This window comes from Lygodium microphyllum, chromosome 8 (assembly GCF_053477565.2).
Source record: "Lygodium microphyllum isolate KBCC chromosome 8, Lygodium_microphyllum_v1.1.10, whole genome shotgun sequence".
NCBI lineage: Eukaryota > Viridiplantae > Streptophyta > Polypodiopsida > Schizaeales > Lygodiaceae > Lygodium > Lygodium microphyllum.
Window position 1 is genome coordinate 31,491,028 of NC_141142.1, and position 18,288 is coordinate 31,509,315.

At 42.7% G+C, this 18,288-nt stretch overlaps 1 pseudogene across 1 annotated transcript; it reads right to left on the reverse strand.

Annotated features, from left to right (window-relative positions):
• Positions 1-6,281: 6,281 nt before the first annotated feature.
• Positions 6,282-15,549, reverse strand: LOC148032115 (putative steroid-binding protein 3 pseudogene; annotated as a pseudogene). Its single transcript, XR_015691740.1, has 2 exons — positions 15,281-15,549; positions 6,282-6,305 (listed from the first exon to the last, which is right to left on the reverse strand). The product of XR_015691740.1 is annotated as a putative steroid-binding protein 3 pseudogene (transcript).
• Positions 15,550-18,288: the final 2,739 nt, after the last annotated feature.

Here is an 18,288-nt window from a genome sequence, read left to right on the forward strand (position 1 = left end):
AGGGTGTTAACCACCTTTTCTTGGAACGAGGCCTGCTATGACAGGGAATTGCTTCCTTTTCTCCCATAACAGTTTTTTTTTCTTTTCTCTTTTGTTTTTTCTTCGCTTTTTTTTTCTTGTTTTGATGTTGTTGTTTTTTTTTTCTCTCTCCTATTCCCAAGGGTGTCTCCACCTTTTCTCGAAGAATAGGTCGACATGACAGGGACCGAAGTCCTTTTCTCCCATGACCGATATTTTTTTTTCTCTTTTTTTTTCATTAGGAAAGGAATGGTAGAAAGACCATATGTCAGAACCAACCTCGCCACTGCTGCTGGATTAGACGGGAAGAGAACAAAGTAAGGATGGGAGGTGGCTGTGAGGGGCTAACAAAATGAGGCCGCCTCATCAGAATAAACAGGATGGCGATCAGAAGCACCAGAAGGAGTACAGCTCGACGACCAAAAGAAAAAGAGTCGGCCGACTGTGATTGTCAGGATCCCCAGGGAGGGAAGTACTTCTTGAGGTGATAGCAATTGATCAAGAAGGGATCATCAGAGGCATCAACGGTATGCACTTGGACAGAGCCATTAGGGTTGACAGCAAGTACCTTATATGGGCCCATCCACCGCTGTTGGAACTTTCCAGGAAACTTGTCAAATCGTGAATCATAGGCTAGGACCAAATCACCTTCTTTGAACTCCTTGTGCTTGATGAAGCTATCATGGTAAGCCTTACGTCGAGCTTGCATGGCTTCCATACACTGTAGAGCCATCCTGCGAGTTTCGTCCAAACATTCCAAGTGCAAGAGATGGCGTTGCAGTGAATCATTGTCCCCCAAACGCTCTTTGATAGCCACTCGCAAAGAGGGCAATTCCAGTTCAACAGGGAAAACAACTTTTGTACCATATACCAGCTGGAAGGGTGTCTGTCCTGTTGTTGCTTTATGGGAGGTTCTGTACGCCCAGAGGGCCTGTGTAAGTCGATCATCCCAATCACGACGATGTGCGACAATTGTTCTTGTCAGAATCGAGCAGAGGATGCGATTCGTGACTTCGACTTGGTCGTTGGCTCTAGGGTAATAAGGAGTGGACTTGCGATGGCGGATCTTATACAGCTTTGTCAACTCTTCCATGACTTTATTAATGAAATGAGTGCCTCTGTCACTTACTAGCTCCAAGGGACTGCCAAAACGGGTGATGATATTCTCCTATATGAACAGGGCCACGCTGTTACCATCGTCCCGCTTTAGGGCTTTAGCTTCACACGACTTTGTGACATAATCCGTACATACCACGATGTATCTATTCTGTTTCCTTCTGGTGGGTGGATCAATTGGGCCGACGAAGTTGATGCCCCATTTCTCAAACGGCTTCAAAGGAAGGATAGGTTGCAGTGTCATGGCACTTGTTTTAGTGGGTTTTCCCATTCGCTGACAAGCATCACATCGCTTACAGTAATCATAGGCATCCTTGTGGAGGGTCGGCCACCAGTAACCTGCTAACATAGCTTTCCTGGCTGTAGCTTCTCCTACAAAGTGGCCTCTACATGGCTCATCATGGCAAGCCTTTAGAACAATCCCAATCTCATCTCCTGCAACACATCTTCTGAACACTTCATCTTTTCCTTTCTTGTACAGTGCACCACTTAACAGGGTGTAGGGGGCTAATTCTAACAGAAGCTTCTTCCTTTCTCGACTAGAAATGCCAGGAGGGTACTATTGGGTTGCCAGCAGATTGGCAATGTCTGCATACCAGGGGGTTACAGTTTCTACTAGGAATAGGGAAGCATTAGGGAGGTTCGGATCATCCTGCTCCTCGTCTGCAGTCTATGGGATACGCGACAGATGATCAGCCAGAACATGGGAACGACCAGGTTTGGTAATTACCTTAAAGTCGAACTCCTGGAATAAGAGCAACCATCTCATCAGTCGTCCTTTCACGTCTGCTTTGTTCATCAGGAAGGAAAGGGCCTCATGATCCACATAAAGTTTAAAGTGGGTAGACAACAGATAGTGGCGAAACTTCTCTAGGGCAAACACCATTGCCAAGCACTCCAGCTCTATCACTGTATAGTTCCACTCTCTATTAGTGACTTTTCGGCTTGCATAGTAGATGGGCTGATCCAATTTCGTCTTGCACCTTCTGTTGCAGCTTGCAGTGTGGCTGGTCTTTGCAGCTCCACAAACTTACAGACTTCTAGTTGTAATCCTCTGAGAAACACCCCCTTCTGAATGCCATCATCTAGATTATGGTTAGTCCATCTCTTTAGGATGGATTCCATTCACGAGACATAAGCTTCTACTCTTTCTCCAGAGGACTGACTTAAATTCATAAATTCCTCTCGCATCCGCTCTTCAAAACCTTCACGCTTGAATTTAGTGAGGAAGGCCAACTTCAGGTCGTCCCATGTGCCAAAAGTTCCTGCTGCTTGTCTCTCATACCACTAAAACGCCGCGCCCTTGAAAGTGGCGGGGAATATTGCCAACCAATGCTCAGGGGTTTTGGGATTGTTAGCCACACATGCTACCATAAACTCTCCTACATGAAGATCAGTGTCTTCATTGTACTCTCCCTTAAAAATTGGCAACGCAACTACGTTCACTGGCATGTCATCAATATTTCCAGGACGGATCTGGCTTAGAAATGGACCTCCAGCAGGAGGAGGAAGGGCTTGATGTGCCATTGGGACTTCTGTAAAGAGTTCCGGAAGGGCATCAAATGTGACTTCTGCTGCGAGCTCGTTCTCAGCTTTGATTTTTTCCTTTTCTCTTCTCACGTACCTCTGGACTTGTTCTAACGCTTGCCTCTTTATTGCGTCATTCATCAGGGGGTTGGCTCCATTATGTTGTTAGTGCTCCACAGAGGGATAACAGAAGGCTTCAATCTCTGGAGGACTCTCTTGCCAACATTTCTTCTACTTCTTCCTTTTCAACGTCTTTGAATTCTGCTTTCATGCCACTGCACAGAGGAAGGTATTCGGTTCTGAAGGTGTCAAAATGCATACGTCTAAGCATTGTGGTGGTGCCATCATCATAGTAATGCCAGCTTCTGATGGTTTCAACAGTGTATGTTGTAAAGAACACTCTGTCTACCAACTTCCAGTGGGTTGCCAATTGGACAAATGGAAGATTATTAGTGCACCAAGCATCCCATGTATCTTGCTGTTGAGCATCCACGAACAAATTCCAACTGTTTTCCTTCTTATTTTTGTGACCCTCCACACACCAAGACTCCTGAAGCTTCTTCACAATTTCCCACTTGATGATGTCTAGAAACTTCTCAATGAATACCAAATCTTCCATGGATGGTCATTCTCTCTATTTCTGCTCTTCAGTTTGTTCCCAAACAGTTTGCCACCAAGATGCAAGTTTTTGCTGCTTCAACATGAAGAGGAAACTGTCCACCACAAAGAGCTTGCATCATGATGGTGATATGTTTCCGCCATTGTGGGATGAACTTCTTGTGGAAAGTGGCTTTGATAATGAGAAATTCCAACTCTTCAGTGGAAGAAGGAACTTTACAAACATCCATTGAATTTTCTTCTCTTCTTGGCAATGCCATTTCCTTCATTTTTAGCCTCTTCTGGTGCTTGTTGATGGCAAGTTTCCCCGGCTGCGCACCAAAAACATGGAGCCCCAAGAGGAACACCAAAGAAAAAGGAAATTCTCTTGCAAGAAAATCTATCTTGTAACATCAACAAGCTTTTATTTCATTCTTTTGATCATCAAAACAAAGAAAACAACAATTCTTCACGCAACATCATAGTAGATATTTCCCACGGATTTGATAGAATCAACCATAATCTCCAACATCGTCACAAAATCCATCAATAGAACAAAGAACACAAAGGAATACACCATCTTTGAATGGAAATCAATCACATATTATTCATCTTCAATGTCTTCATAGTCTTCTCTCTCAATCTCTCACATACAGTGATGCCAGGAGGCATATTTCACGATGGATTCCGTGCCATGGTGGATTCCGTGAGGTTTTACGGTGTCGAAGGGTTTTCAAAAGCAAAGTCGCGACCATAGAGGACCTTGACGAATTTCAAGATAGAAGATCCAGCATGTGAATAAGCAAGATGAGAAAATGATGCCAAGTAATTTTTATATTACTGCCATGAAGTTTGCAAAACACAAGATGACTTCAAATCTGATCAGTCCACTGATTTTTGGCCACCCAATTTAATTCTGTTGCATTTGTAGATCCTTGACCTCAAACACTATGTGCAGAAATCTAGAATTAAAAAAAAATACAACACTATCGTGATCTTCTTGGATTCAGGCTGATTGGTAAGACCATAAAAAGCTTCTTGTGGAGGAAGCCAGAAATACAAAGGCACAATCTTTCTCCTAAGCTGCCCTGTTATGATGGAGGTACAATATAAGAGATCATAGTTCTACAAGTATCCAGCTGAGCTCTTGTGAGAAACATAAGAGCTATCGGATTCAAGAACCACCATTTACATTTACTTTCTCTGGATCTAGCCCCAATTTTTATAGACAGTATGTGTATTGAGATGCAAAAGCCTCATTTATTTCAAAAAGATAAATATCAGAGATTTCTAGTTCAGTAGTTTTCACAGCTGTTGGAATAGCAACAGCAAGTCCAACCCCCATCATTGCTGGATCAACACCTACTGCTGCATAGCTCCTGAATATACCGAGAATTGGAAGATTTCTCTATAAGGCCACATCTCTTCTCATAAATAGCAATGCAGGAGCACCATTACTTAGCTGGTTCGAGTTTCCTTCAAGTGTAGTACCATCTTTTCTGAAAACAGGTTTTAATTTGGCTAGGTCGGCAAGGGAAGTTCCAGGTCTGATCCCATCATCAACCGAAACAACAACATGCCTCTCTGCCCTAGTTTTTGCATCCACCAACTTTGTCTTCACAGGAATAATCTCAGCCTGCTGAGGAAGATGATACGATGTCATTCCTCAGCAGGCTTCAAGATCTAAGAAGCTTGATGAAGAAGGTAATGGCGTCTTCCAGAGCAGTCTCGACTCTGATATATAGACATATGCATGTGTGCGAGAGACAAAGCATGAAATCCTCATTGTGATTGTTGGTTTGAATCAATGTTGAGTAGCCAATTTAGCTATGCCGAATGGAGTTGGTGGAGGAGATGAGCTCTCTCATCTTGGATTTTTCCTAGAGTTCGAAAATCAGGACCTAGAAGATCTTCCATAAGCTCTTGCTCCTGTGCTATTACGATGATTCTCCAATTTCTTTTTCTCTTAACCTGTTCAACTGTTGCTTTTCCTTCCCCCCCCAGGCGGCCTACAACATGCCCTTTTCTCCAACTTCTTTCGTTTCTTTTCCTTTTCGATGTCTTGCTCCTCTCACTCTGAACGGAGAGCTCGCCCTCCAAAACTAGACGACAATCCTCCCCTTCATATTAGAATTTTCATCTTCTGCCTGCCTTTCTATAATTGGCTGCTTGCACTAAAGCAAGGTCGGCAGTATCATCGACTAGCACAAGAATAATAGGCACATCCCAAAGCAGCAATCTCTTATCAGCAAGCTGAACCTGCTGCAGCACGTCATCCTCAAGTCTTTGCTTTCTTTCACCCTACCATGACGTATTATTTAATTCTAGTACCAGATGCAGTTTACTCCCTTGATCAGTACTTTTCCTTCCTTTCCCATCTTCAACTGTACTCTCCACCTTCCTGGATCTCTTTGTATTGTTCTGGGCTATTTTATGCAATGCCTGAAATGCATTTGACTGTGGATTCAGAGGTTGAGAGTGAGAGATAGTTTTCCTTTGAGAAGGAGCATGCACCTCCTCCTCCTTTCGTCACATCCCTTTACTCCAGGAACGTTCAGCACAGTTTCTTTGAAAGAAGCAAGCACAGAATCTGGAACTTTCCCCCATCCTTCTGGCGTGATCGCTGTGCAGTGCCCGTCTCTCCATTTCCTCCACGCTCACAGGGCACCATCCTTCCCTTTTTTCTCCCTCCAAAAAGCCCGCCATTTGAAAATAGTCATCCCTTCTTGCTTTTTTTTTCTTCGGCTCCTCTCACAATAGCCTCAGAAAAGCAGCCTTCTCCCAATCCTCTAGCACCTGCAACTCCTTCTCTGACAACCCATCCAATGACCCATTAACGTCTTCCTCCTTGACAGACATTTTTGCAAGAGCACGGCTGGCATATTTGCCAGCAAAAACAGCATAAGCACCTCCAACCCCATAAAAGTTCTTAGCCTTTGATACATCAAAAATTCTTTTCTTTATCGCCACATAGACGGGAAGTTCCGAATTTGTTCCATTATACTTCAAAAGCTCATCCTCACTTATTGTACCCACTTGTGAGCTTCCTCCAGCCATTAAGTTTCTCTTGACAAACTTCTTCTCCCTCATGAGTCAACCGTAATGTTTTACGGAATATACAGCAGCAATCATAGAAGATCTAATGCGGAAGCTAACATGCATGACATTCTGAAAATATTGAGCTTCACAAAGAACTCCACCAACCACACCTACGAATATCAAAGCACCATATGCATAACCAATCTCAGAGTCTGTGCTAGTCTCAGCCACATCTCCCAAAGCTCCTGTGAGCTGTTGATCAAAACCTCCTCGTCTAGGTTGACTGACCACTTGGCAAGACATGCAAACTAGAGCATTTTTTATAAGTTCCTCTTGCTCCAAACCCTCTTTCATGCAGAAAAAAAGTATAAACACAACAACTAAATATGTACAAAGTATCAAATCCCACACACACAAGTTTTGGGTGGATTTCACACCTCGAATGCGCAGCAATACGACATCCACCCCCTCTAATCCTGCACATCCTCTGGATGGGCCAACTACCCATGATCATTATCATCAAGATCCACAAACAGATCAATCTCTTCATTATGCATTTCCGGTATATCAACAAGATTATCTGTCATATCATCTATCTCTTCCATTGGAGTTTCTTCTCGTTGCTCTTCTCTTGCAAATTCTTCCAATGCATAATCTTCATCATCTCTTTTCTTGAAAATCTTAATTCTTTTTCCAGCAATAGGCACTCTAAGCACTGTCCCATCCAATTCTGTAAACTCATATGTAGTATGCTGATTTTCAAGGCTGCTATCAAAGACTAATACCCAGTCTCCCTCTTCTATTGCTCTAGGCCGCAAGCGATGCCTGTTGTCAAACCTATCCTTATTTCTTAGTCTAGCAACCTTCAACCTGTCAATAGCTAACTGAATATCCTTTGGTCTTCTCTCCAACTGCCGAATCCGAAGAGCTAAGAGCTCTTCTCTCGTCAAATCCTCCTGCCAAGGTAAAACTGGCCAAGTCAAAGCACAAGTCTTAGTCGGCATAACCGGTTTCTGACCATACATCAACTCTGTGGGCATATATCCTGTGGTAACACTGTGAGTCATACGATCAGCCCATGAAGAAAATGGTAGAAGTCTCGGCCATTCTCCAATCCATCCTCTGCATGCTTTAGCTAATGCTTTCACTATCGGCGGATGCCCTCTTTCACTCTTTCCATTTCCCTCTGGATTGTATGATGTGGTTAGAGCCAACTTGATTCCTAGTTGAGAGAAAAACTCCCTAGCTTCATCTGCATCAAATTCACTGCAATCCGCAGTGATCTTACCCACACAGCCATACCTGCAAAAAATTTCTTCCAATAAGAACTTACACACTGCACTAGTGGTCTTCGTTCTCAAAGATCTGCCCTCAACATGATTGGTAAGATCCTCTCTAGCCAAAACAATATATCTCATCTACCATAGACCCATAGGCATAGTAACCAAGTCAACTACCCACTTATAATGAATGCATAGCGGATAGGTCGGATGAAGCTCATCTCGATGATGCACTACCGGATACATCTGGCAATCTCTGCAAGTCTCTACAAAGTGAGAAACATCTCTATACATGCCTTTCCACCAATATTTCTCCTTGATTTTCTCATAAGTAGCCCACACTCCTCTATGACCAGCCCAAGGACTCTCATGAAACTCCGTCATCACCTGTAACTGTGACTCTCTATCGTAGAAAACCCGCAAAGGTAATCCACCTCTTTTCTTCGGATGCTTCCAAAGAAATCCGTCCTTGAGAAAATAACCATAGGCTTTCCTTCTGATCTTCTTGAACTCTTCATCTGTCCATTTATCTCTTTTGCTTAGTGTACTAAGATACTTGCCAATCCGCAACCAATCTCCAACATAGAGTTCTTCTATGAAAGCCACAATATCATAGACATGACAAACATGATCAACCATAGCGGCTGGAATTTCTACATCATCCTCTTCTGCAAGTAGTATTTCCTATTCATCATATCTGGCTCTAGACAACATATTTGCCACTGGATTATCCTTCCCTGCTATGTGTTTAAATTCCGGATTTAATGACTTGATGTATGCAATCCATCTCAACATAGCTATATCCGGAGTAGAGCAACTCGTAATCATACCAATCAATGGCAAGCAATCTGTCTCTACCACAACTGAAGCTCCAATAAAGTACTCCTTGTCACATTTGAGAGTCGTAACAATCCCCAGTAACTCCCTCTTGATTTGCGGATATCTCCTCTGTCTCTCATTTAGGACTTTCGCCCCAAACTGAATAGCATACCTGTTTCCATCTGCATCATCTTGACCCACAGCCCAATCTATGCCAATTGGACTAGTGTCAACTATCAATACAATAGGCCTTCCTCAATTATAATCCGCTTTCTTGAGAGTAGGAGCAATCTACAATAACTTCTTCAATTTCCGCATGGCTCTAGTGTGGCTCTCATCCCAATAGAATTTCTGCCCCTTTCGAAGCAGCTGATATAAACAATCTGCTATGTGTGCAAAATGAGGTATCCAAATCATATAAAACACACAAGCTCCAATGAATCTCCGTACCTCTGAAGTGGTAGAACAATACTTCGTAATCTTGCCTATAGCATCCACCTTATCAAATGAGGGTTTCCTGCCATAATACCCACACATATGTCCAACAATGACAACCTCATTTACTCCAAAAACAGATTTTTGCCCTGATAGTGTCAAGTTCACTTCTTCTAACCTGGCCAAAATCTTCTCACAAGCTGAAATATGATCAGCCACAAAGTATATGCATCCCTGCTCATTTAAACTCTCATTCTTCTCTTCTTCTGCACACCCCTTAATGGGCACATCATCCAAGAAAGGCATAGTAAGCTGAGGTATATAATCACGAAGAACCTTATGCATGGCATTCATCATATGCGCAACAGAATTAGTAGCACCTTGAGGCAAGGTACACATCCTAACAAGCCCAATAGGAGTTCTCATGGTGGTTATGTCCCTGCTTTCCAAAGCTAGCTGAAACTGATCATATCCTGAATACAAATCACCTAAAGAATAGCTGGCACGTCCAGCAAATGCTTTTGCAAACTCATCCACAACTCGACCTATACCAACATTCCTGATAGTAACTCTGTTTGGCTGCATGTCCTGTATAAATCGGAGAGTACCATTCTTCTTTGGAACCGTAAACCACCTGTTTGAGTATGGTGCAAATGAAGGCTCAAGAATTCCCATCCTGGTTTTCTCATTCAATAAATCAATCAGCTTTGGCAGGTGTGCCTTAGGCACTGGAATAGGTCGGAGATTCCATGGAATATGAGGAATAGTAAAAATGACCATAGGAGCAACAAGATCCGGATTCACACATCCAATCTCATGCGGGAAAAAAGCAAACCCCCTTCCATGTCACTCAAGCATCTCCTGAAAGCATTGCTTCTCTGTGGGTAGCAAGAAATCACCATTTCCAATTTTCAATTCAGCAAGAGTCTCTGTTGAAAATTTATGGCCAATATGCTCCGGATTCCTCAAAATTGGCTGTTTGGCAGCCCTCTCTATTTGCTGATCACTGTCAGGTGGAAGCGATACAGCTACCGGCTTCAACTTCTTATCCACAGTCTTGTATTTCGTGTCAACCTTGGCTTCATTATGATCCTCTGCATTACTCAAATCTTGCTGTAAATCAGCAATTCTGCATGCCAATGGCTGAATATCCTCAACCCTCTGCTCTATGGACTGCATAGGAACATCCCTAATTTGTGGATGCTGAAATATTTTAGCAGTAAACTCTGTTGGCTGAAAGGTTTCAGCCCTCTGTGTCTCTGTAAGCTGATCATAATCAGCCGAAAACTCTGTTTGCTGAATTTCTTCAGCACTCAACACTTTTTGCTGAGTCACCTCAGCCTCTGATTCAATCTGTGACACAAAATCTGCAATTTCATGAAACATGTCCAGGGATTGCACTAATACATTACTGTGACAACTCTGCATATCAGCTTTCAGCATATCTTCCATCTCTGTCATCATATTTGCACAAATCATACTGTCATATATCCCATCTACGTACTCATCATCCTCTAAAATTCCTGCATTTTTCAATTTTTTCTCCTTCCTGCATATATACTACCTGGCAGCTCTAGGCAACTTAGAAGTGTTTTGATAGCTCATCGAACTGTTTGCTGAAATCCCAACAAAACCGGAGGAGAAAATACTGCTGCCAGGAGGCGAGAACTCCAATCTCCTCTGCTCTGTACCACCATCGTCTCACGAAACAGTGGTACCTAATGAAAACCCGAATCCCTCACAGTGGGCAAAGGTGCATCTCTGAGAGTATCCCTGTTTCTAACATGGTTCACACACACAGTCATAAACTGAACTGCTCTCATGCCATCTTTACTGCGAATCCGTGCATAAGCAGATCCATCATCCATTACCTTTGTTTCCATGCACATCTCTATGATGAATGACTGTCCAAGAATTACGGGATAAGAGCATGAATCCTGCACAAAAAAATGGAAATCCTCCTCTACATCTCCAATAGAAACCCTGACACTGGGACAAGCATCATACAAATCACCTGCAGTGTTGTTGGCGGCTCTCATACACCACCCATGCTCTACATCCATAGGCCATCTGTTACTCTCATAAACTCCACGAACTATGAGATTAATCTTTGAACCATGATCCACCAAAGCAACATAAGGCACCTGTTTCTCTCCAATTTTTACCATCGTCTCTGTAGTTGCCCTAGCCCAATGACTCCGCGAAAAGTGACTACGCAGTATCAAGATAGGCTCATCAGTTTCAGCATAATGCATAGGCTGAATCCTCTTCTCTATCTGTGGAAAAACAGAAGCATTCTCAACCAAAACCTCATCCTCATCCTCTTCCAACTCCCCAATCAAAACTCCCTGTATATCAGTAGTAGGCAATGCATGTCTTTTCCTCTTCAGAACCTCCTGAAACTGATCTTGAAACTCTCTTTTCGAGATGCCCAAAACCTTAGAAATAGTGAAAGTCACCTCACTGCCAAGTATCTTGTCATTAAAGATTTTCCTCATGTCCGTAGATGTCTCAATATCAGACATCAATCTAAACCCTGGCTGCTTTCTCTCTCTAGGCTCTTGCCTCTTTTCTCTCTTTTGAGCATCTTCCATCTGTCGTTCTGGCCCTGGTCTCAAAGACGGTCCTGCAATAGGTGGAGTAACAAACTCACCCCCTCTAGTCTTTTTAGCTACACTTGGATTTTCTTCATCCCTCTTACGCTTCTCCTCAACAAGTACATCTGCTCCCTGTGACTTAGCCAAGTAGGCATAAATAGAGTACCTGTCAACACGCGAATCCCAACCTGTCTCAGATCTGATTCTAGAGCCTGCACTAGTCAAAACAATTTGCTGAATTTTTCCCTTGTTTGCAGTCTCCATAGCATAAGTCCATAGTGCTGACTGATTCTCTGATCCCTTCTCAATCTGGACTCCATATGCACAAGCATATCCTCTAGCTATAACATAAGAAGTACGCGCAGCCATGTCATCCACTAACTTTTTCATTCCGCCTTTTCCAAAGTTGGTAGCAAGCGGAGCTCCTGTTTCAATCAACCAAATCTTACCATCTTGTCCCCAAAATACCAAATTCTTCCTCCTTGCATCCTGAAAAGATTCACAATCCCTGCAATGCTGATGGTCCATAGTATCACACCAAATACATCTTCGATCTCTCCTAGGTACACTAGGAGCACTCCTAGGTGTAGTAGGAGCACTAGAAGAAATAGTAGGCGCAGTCGAAGCAAACTGCTCTTTCAATTTTCCCACCAACTCCGCTTTAACTGACTCCAGTGTCAAATCCGTTATGCCTTTATTATGTCATCAAGAGAGGTAGGCACCAACGGATTGGATGGTTTTGGAGCAGAAGGAGCCGGCATCGGTCGTGGAACAGGAGGAATAGGAGGAGTGGAAACAGTAGGCACTGGCATAGGCCAAGAAACTGGCTGAGGAGGAGAAGAAATAACAGGAATAGAAGCAGGCATAGGAGCAGAAGATGGCGTCGGTGTCATAGAACCATTCTGTAGACGGGTCTTCCATATCCTCCTCTTGGTCAAAGTCGAGACTACATCCTGGGCATCTTGCCAATCTGTTTTAAGTCCCATAGGCTTCGTGCGATCCTCAAGAAGCTCTCCCAATTCTTCCTGAAGAGCAGGATCTGCAGCTTGCAAGAAAAGCTCAACTTTCTCAACATCCAATGCTCTTTGTTCAATGGCATCAAGCTGACTATACCTCTCTTCAAATTCTCGAATCAACTCTGAAGCAGCTAGACCTTTGTTTGGCATGTAGACCCACTCTTGGAATGACCGCCGTGTAGCCATCCCAAAGTCCTCAAGGAAATAATCTTCTTTCACGGCCTTCTTAAAATCTTGCCAATGTGAATTTTGAATAAAAAGATCAGTCAATTTTGCCCTCAAGGCGGGTGTGACAAGACAAAGGAAGTACTTACTTATAAGTCCAGCTGGAACTCCAAAAAACCCCATCTTGATCTCATATGTCTTCAAATATGTTGAAACATTATGGCCATCAAATAGCTTCTTCTCATTCTCAACTGCTTCAATCACCTTAGTCACGCTGTTTGCATTCTCCTGCTCTGAATATAGTTGCCTTTGCTGAGACAACTGTTGTTGATGCAATTGCTGCTGCTGCTGCATATACAATTGTGTCTGCTGATTTTGAAGCTGCATATACATGGACACATTCTGCAAAATCTGCTTTAGATCATCTATTGAAGTACTTGACGCAGCAGTCATTGATGGAGCTGAAGTAGAGGACGCAGCTGGAATTGTAGAAGAGGCTGAAAATGATGCTGAAGTATCCCCCATCCTGAAATTTCTGCGACGCTTTCACATCGGGTTCACCAAAGATGTCGAAGCGTTTTCAAAAGCAAAGTCGCGACCACAGAGGACCTTGACGAATTTCAAGATAGAAGATCCGACATGTGAAAAAGAAAGACGAGAAAATGATGCCAAGTAATTTTTATATTACTGCCATGAAGTTTGCAAAACACAAGATGACTTCAAATCTGATCAGTCCACTGATTTTAGGCCACCCAATTTAATTCTGTTGCATTTGTAGATCCTTGACCTCAAACACTATGTGCAGAAATCTAGAATTTAAAAAAAATACAACACTATCGTGATCTTCTTGGATTCAGGCTGTCTGGGAAGACCACAAAAAGTTTCTTGTGGAGGAAGCCAGAAATACAAAGGCACAAGCTTTCTCCTAAGCTGCCATGTTATGATGGAGGTACAACATAAGAGATCATAGTTCTACAAGTATCCAACTGAGCTCTTGTGAGAAACATAAGAGCTATCGGACTCAAGCACCACCATTTACATTTACTTTCTCTGGATCTAGCCCCAATTTTTATAGACAGTATGTGTATTGAGATGCAAAAGCCTCATTTATTTCAAAAAGATCAATATCAGAGATTTCTAGTTCAGTAGTTTTCACAACTGTTGGAATAGCAACAGCAAGTCCAACCCCCATCATTGTTGGATCAACACCTACTGCTGCATAGCTCCTGAATATACCGAGAATTGGAAGATTTATCTGTAAGGCCACATCTCTTCTCATAAATAGCACTGCAGCAGCACCATTACTTAGCTGGTTCGAGTTTCCTTCAAGTGTAGTACCATCTTTTCTGAAAACAGGTTTTAATTTGGCTAGGTCGGCAAGGGAAGTTCCAGGTCTGATCCCATCATCAACCGAAACAACATGCCTATCTGCCCCAGTTTTTGCATCCACCAACTTTGTCTTCACAGGAATAATCTCATCTCTGAATCAACCAGATTATGAAGAGGAGTAGAGGTTGAAGAAGATGATACGATGTCATTCCTCAGCAGGCTTCAAGCTCTAAGAAGCTTGATGAAGAAGGTAATGGTGTCTTCCAGAGCAGTCTCGACTCTGATATATACACATATGCATGTGTGCGAGAGACAAAGCATGAAATCCTCATTGTGATTGTTGGTTTGAATCAATGCTGAGTAGCCAGTTTAGCTATGCCGAATGGAGTTGGTGGAGGAGATGAGCTCTCTCATCTTGGATTTTTCCTAGAGCTCGAAAATCGGGACCTGGAAGATCTTTCATAAGCTCTTGCTCCTGTGCTATTACGATGATTCTCCAATTTCTTTTTCTCTTAACCTGTTCAACTGTTGCTTTTCCTTCCCCCCCAGGTGGCCTACAACACGCCCGTTTCTCCAACTTCTTTCGTTTCTTTTCCTTTTCGATGTCTTGCTCCTCTCACTCTGAACGGAGAGCTCGCCCTCCAAAACCAGACGATAATCCTCCCCTTCATATTAGAATTTTCATCTTCTGCCTACCTTTCTATCATTGGCTGCTTGCACTAAAGCAAGGTCGGCAGCATCATTGACCAGCACAAGAATAATAGGCACATCCCAGAGCAGGAATCTCCTATCAGCAAGCTGAACCTGCTGCAGCATGTCATCCTCAAGTCTTTCCTTTCTTTCACCCTGCCATGACGTATTATTTAATTCCAGTACCAGATACAGTTTACTCCCTTGATCAGTACTTTTCCTTCCTTTCCCATCTTCAACTATACTCTCCACCTTCCTGGATCTCTCTGTATTGTTCTGGGCTATTTTATGCAATGCCAGAAATGCATTTGACTGTGGATTCAGAGGTTGAGAGTGATTGACAGTTTTCCTTTGAGAAGGAGCATGCACCTCCTCCTCCTTTCGTCACATCCCTTTACTCCAGGAACGTTCAGCACAGTTTCTTTGAAAGAAGCAAGCACAGAATCTGGAACTTTCCCCCATCCTTCTGGTGTGATCGCTGTGCAGTGCCCGTCTCTCCATTTCCTCCACGCTCACAGGGCACCATCCTTCCCTTTTTTCTCCCTCCAAAAAGCCCCCCATTTGAAAATAGTCATCCCCTTCTTGCTTTTTTTTTCTTCGGCTCCTCTCACAATAGCCTCAGAAAAGCGGCCTTCTCCCAATCCTCTAGCACCTGCAACTCCTTCTCTGACAACCCATCCAATGACCCATTAACATCTTCCTCCTTGACAGACATTTTTGCAAGAGCACGGCTGGCATCTTTGCCAGCAAAAACAACATAAGCACCTCCAGCCCCATAAAAGTTCTTAGCCTTTGATACATCAAAAATTCTTTTCTTTATCGCCACATAGACGGGAAGTTCCGGATTTGTTCCATTATACTTCAAAAGCTCATCCTCACTTATTGTACCCACTTGTGAGCTTCCTCCAGCCATTAAGTTTCTCTTGACAAACTTCTTCTCCCTCATGAGTCAACCGTAATGTTTTACGGAATATACAGCAGCAATCATAGAAGATCTAATGTGAAAGCTAACATGCATGACATTCTGAAAATATTGAGCTTCACAAAGAACTCCACCAACCACACCTACGAATATCAAAGCACCATATGCATAACCAATCTCAGAGTCTGTGCTAGTCTCAGCCACATCTCCCAAAGCTCCTGTGGGCTGTTGATCAAAACCTCCTCGTCTAGGTTGACTGACCACTTGGCAAGACATGCCAACTAGAGCATTATTGATAAGTTCCTCTTGCTCCAAACCCTCTTTCACGCAGAAAAAAAGTATAAAGACAACAACTAAATATGTACAAAGTATCAAATCCCACACACACAATTTTTGGGTGGATTTCACACCTCGAATGCACAGCAATACGACAACGGTGGATTGCGTAAACTTTGATGACCGGGGATCATACACAAAGTGGATTCTTTGTGCGAGAAATTGATGGGGACGCCTTTCCTTTTTGAGTGTTTCATTAATTTAGTGTGTACATGGGTGATTCCATAGCGGGTGATTCCGCAAAATGCATATTAAATTAATAAACATTTATGAGTTTAGAGTGCGCACTCATAATAAATTAAGGTTAGGATTTATTTCTAACCAATTGATTTATTTATGTAGCTGAAGATTGCTAGGTATTCACTTTTGTCGGTTTAATTGTATTATTTTACTAACGATTGTGAATGCTTCAGTTGATGTGTAGAGATAGCAGCAATGGTGGAGGAAAGCATTGGAGGATAGCGAGTATTCGATTTATGGATTATATTTTGATAGGCGCCACGCCTATATTTTGTCATGCCTATTTATTGAGGCATTGATTATTTATTATTATTTTATATGCGCATGGGCGCACGGTTATGTTATTTCTATTTGGACATTGTATTGGGCGTGCCAGACTCTTTGGGCACCGTCCATTAGCTTTATTCCTATTTTTGTGTAAAAGCAAACTCAAAAGCTAAAAGCTTACTATTTTGTAATTTGGGCCATTATTTGAGAATGAAGATGAAATATACATAAAATACATGCTTTGTGGAGTGCTCACACAATGCATGGGGGGAGATTGCACCCAATTGGTCTTTTGCTCTTGTCGTTCATGCTTTTTACCTTGTAATTTGTGCAAAAAGTAGAGTTCATTGTTCTTGGGGACCTTCCAGCATTCACTGCGCGAGCATACAGCGTCCGATCTGCGCACCAGTGGTATCAGAGCAGAGTTGAGATCAAGAGCTTCCAATCGCTACCCATCTCGTGCGAAGGCGGAGCTCCTAGAACGATCAGGCTCTACGGTTAATCTTGTCGTGAAGTGTCGATACAAACAGACTTCTGGCCAAGAACCCCCGTTTCTGTCATTGGATTGCGAAGGACCGGGCTACAGAGGCGGAGGACCACTCCTACATCCTCATATACAAGTCGTCAAAAAACAGTGAGAAATCCTCCATAGCCAATAAGTTTTAAAGCTTTTATGAGTATTAAGCTTAATAAATAAGCCACAAGCCACAAAAATCAACGTCTAGAAATTCGGGAGACCAGCGTGAATTTCGCGGCATCAGAAAAACGCCCCCCCTCCCCCCCCGATTTGCGCCGTTTACTGCCCATAAGCTTCAAGCTTAATCAATTAAGCTATAGTCACACAAAGCTCTTCAATCCTGCAAGTCACAACTAACTCCAGGTCACACCCAAACAGTCAAGTTCAATAAGTATCTTCAAGTCAAGTTCAGCAAGTTTTGTAAATCGACTAAGTTCTGCAAGTCTACAACTCTACAAGTTACATAAGTCTGCAACTCTGCAAGTCAGATAAGTCAACTGGCCGAGTCAGAACTGACTTGTGCTCAAAGCTCCTAGAAGGATTGTTCCTGCGCAGAAACTCCGAACTGCAAAGTTGTTAATTGGAAGGTACTCTACCCATACGCAGGTTTGCTGAAGCAATTTTCAGCATACGAAGAAGGATAAAACGTAGATTTTTTGAAGATTGTGAAAGCTATACCTAAAAACACATAAGCCTTGTATTCCCGAACTTGAGCTACGCTCATCCCACTAACTTGATTTTGAGTGAGAAAGGTTTTTGAGTTTTGCAGGATGACGGAACCACATATGGATGATCTTATGGCTGAAGGCGACTTACCTGAACCTACGATGGAGCAAAAGATGGACTTAATCATGATGCAATTGGAAGAAGAACGAAGGGCTAGGCAAGCATTGCAAGTTCAACTGGCAAATTTACAAAGAGCGTCTACCGATAAAGAAGAACCTTAAGCTGAAGATCTTATTTGACGTACCATCGATGCAACTCTTGAAGCTCAAACCATCCGCAAGGAATCAAAGATAAGTAAAAGAAGTTTCAAATTTCGTACTTTCAATGGCATACGAGAAGGAAAAACTGTTCTAGCATTCATTAGTCAGTTTGACGACTATTTCCATGAAGAAACCTATGCAAAAAAAGATAAAATCAAGTGTGTCACTAATCATTTAGTAGACAGAGCATCTCTTTGGTGGACTGTAGTACGCAAGAGTATAGATTGTCTTGCTACTTGGGAGGATTTCAAGAAGAAGTTCATGCAGAATTTCCTTCCACCACAATTTCATGAGAAAGCTATTAAGAAATGGGATCTTCTTCAGCAACGGGATCATGAGCCTATTCCTCAGTATACAGAGCGTTTTTGGAATGCATTACTCCAGCTACGCAT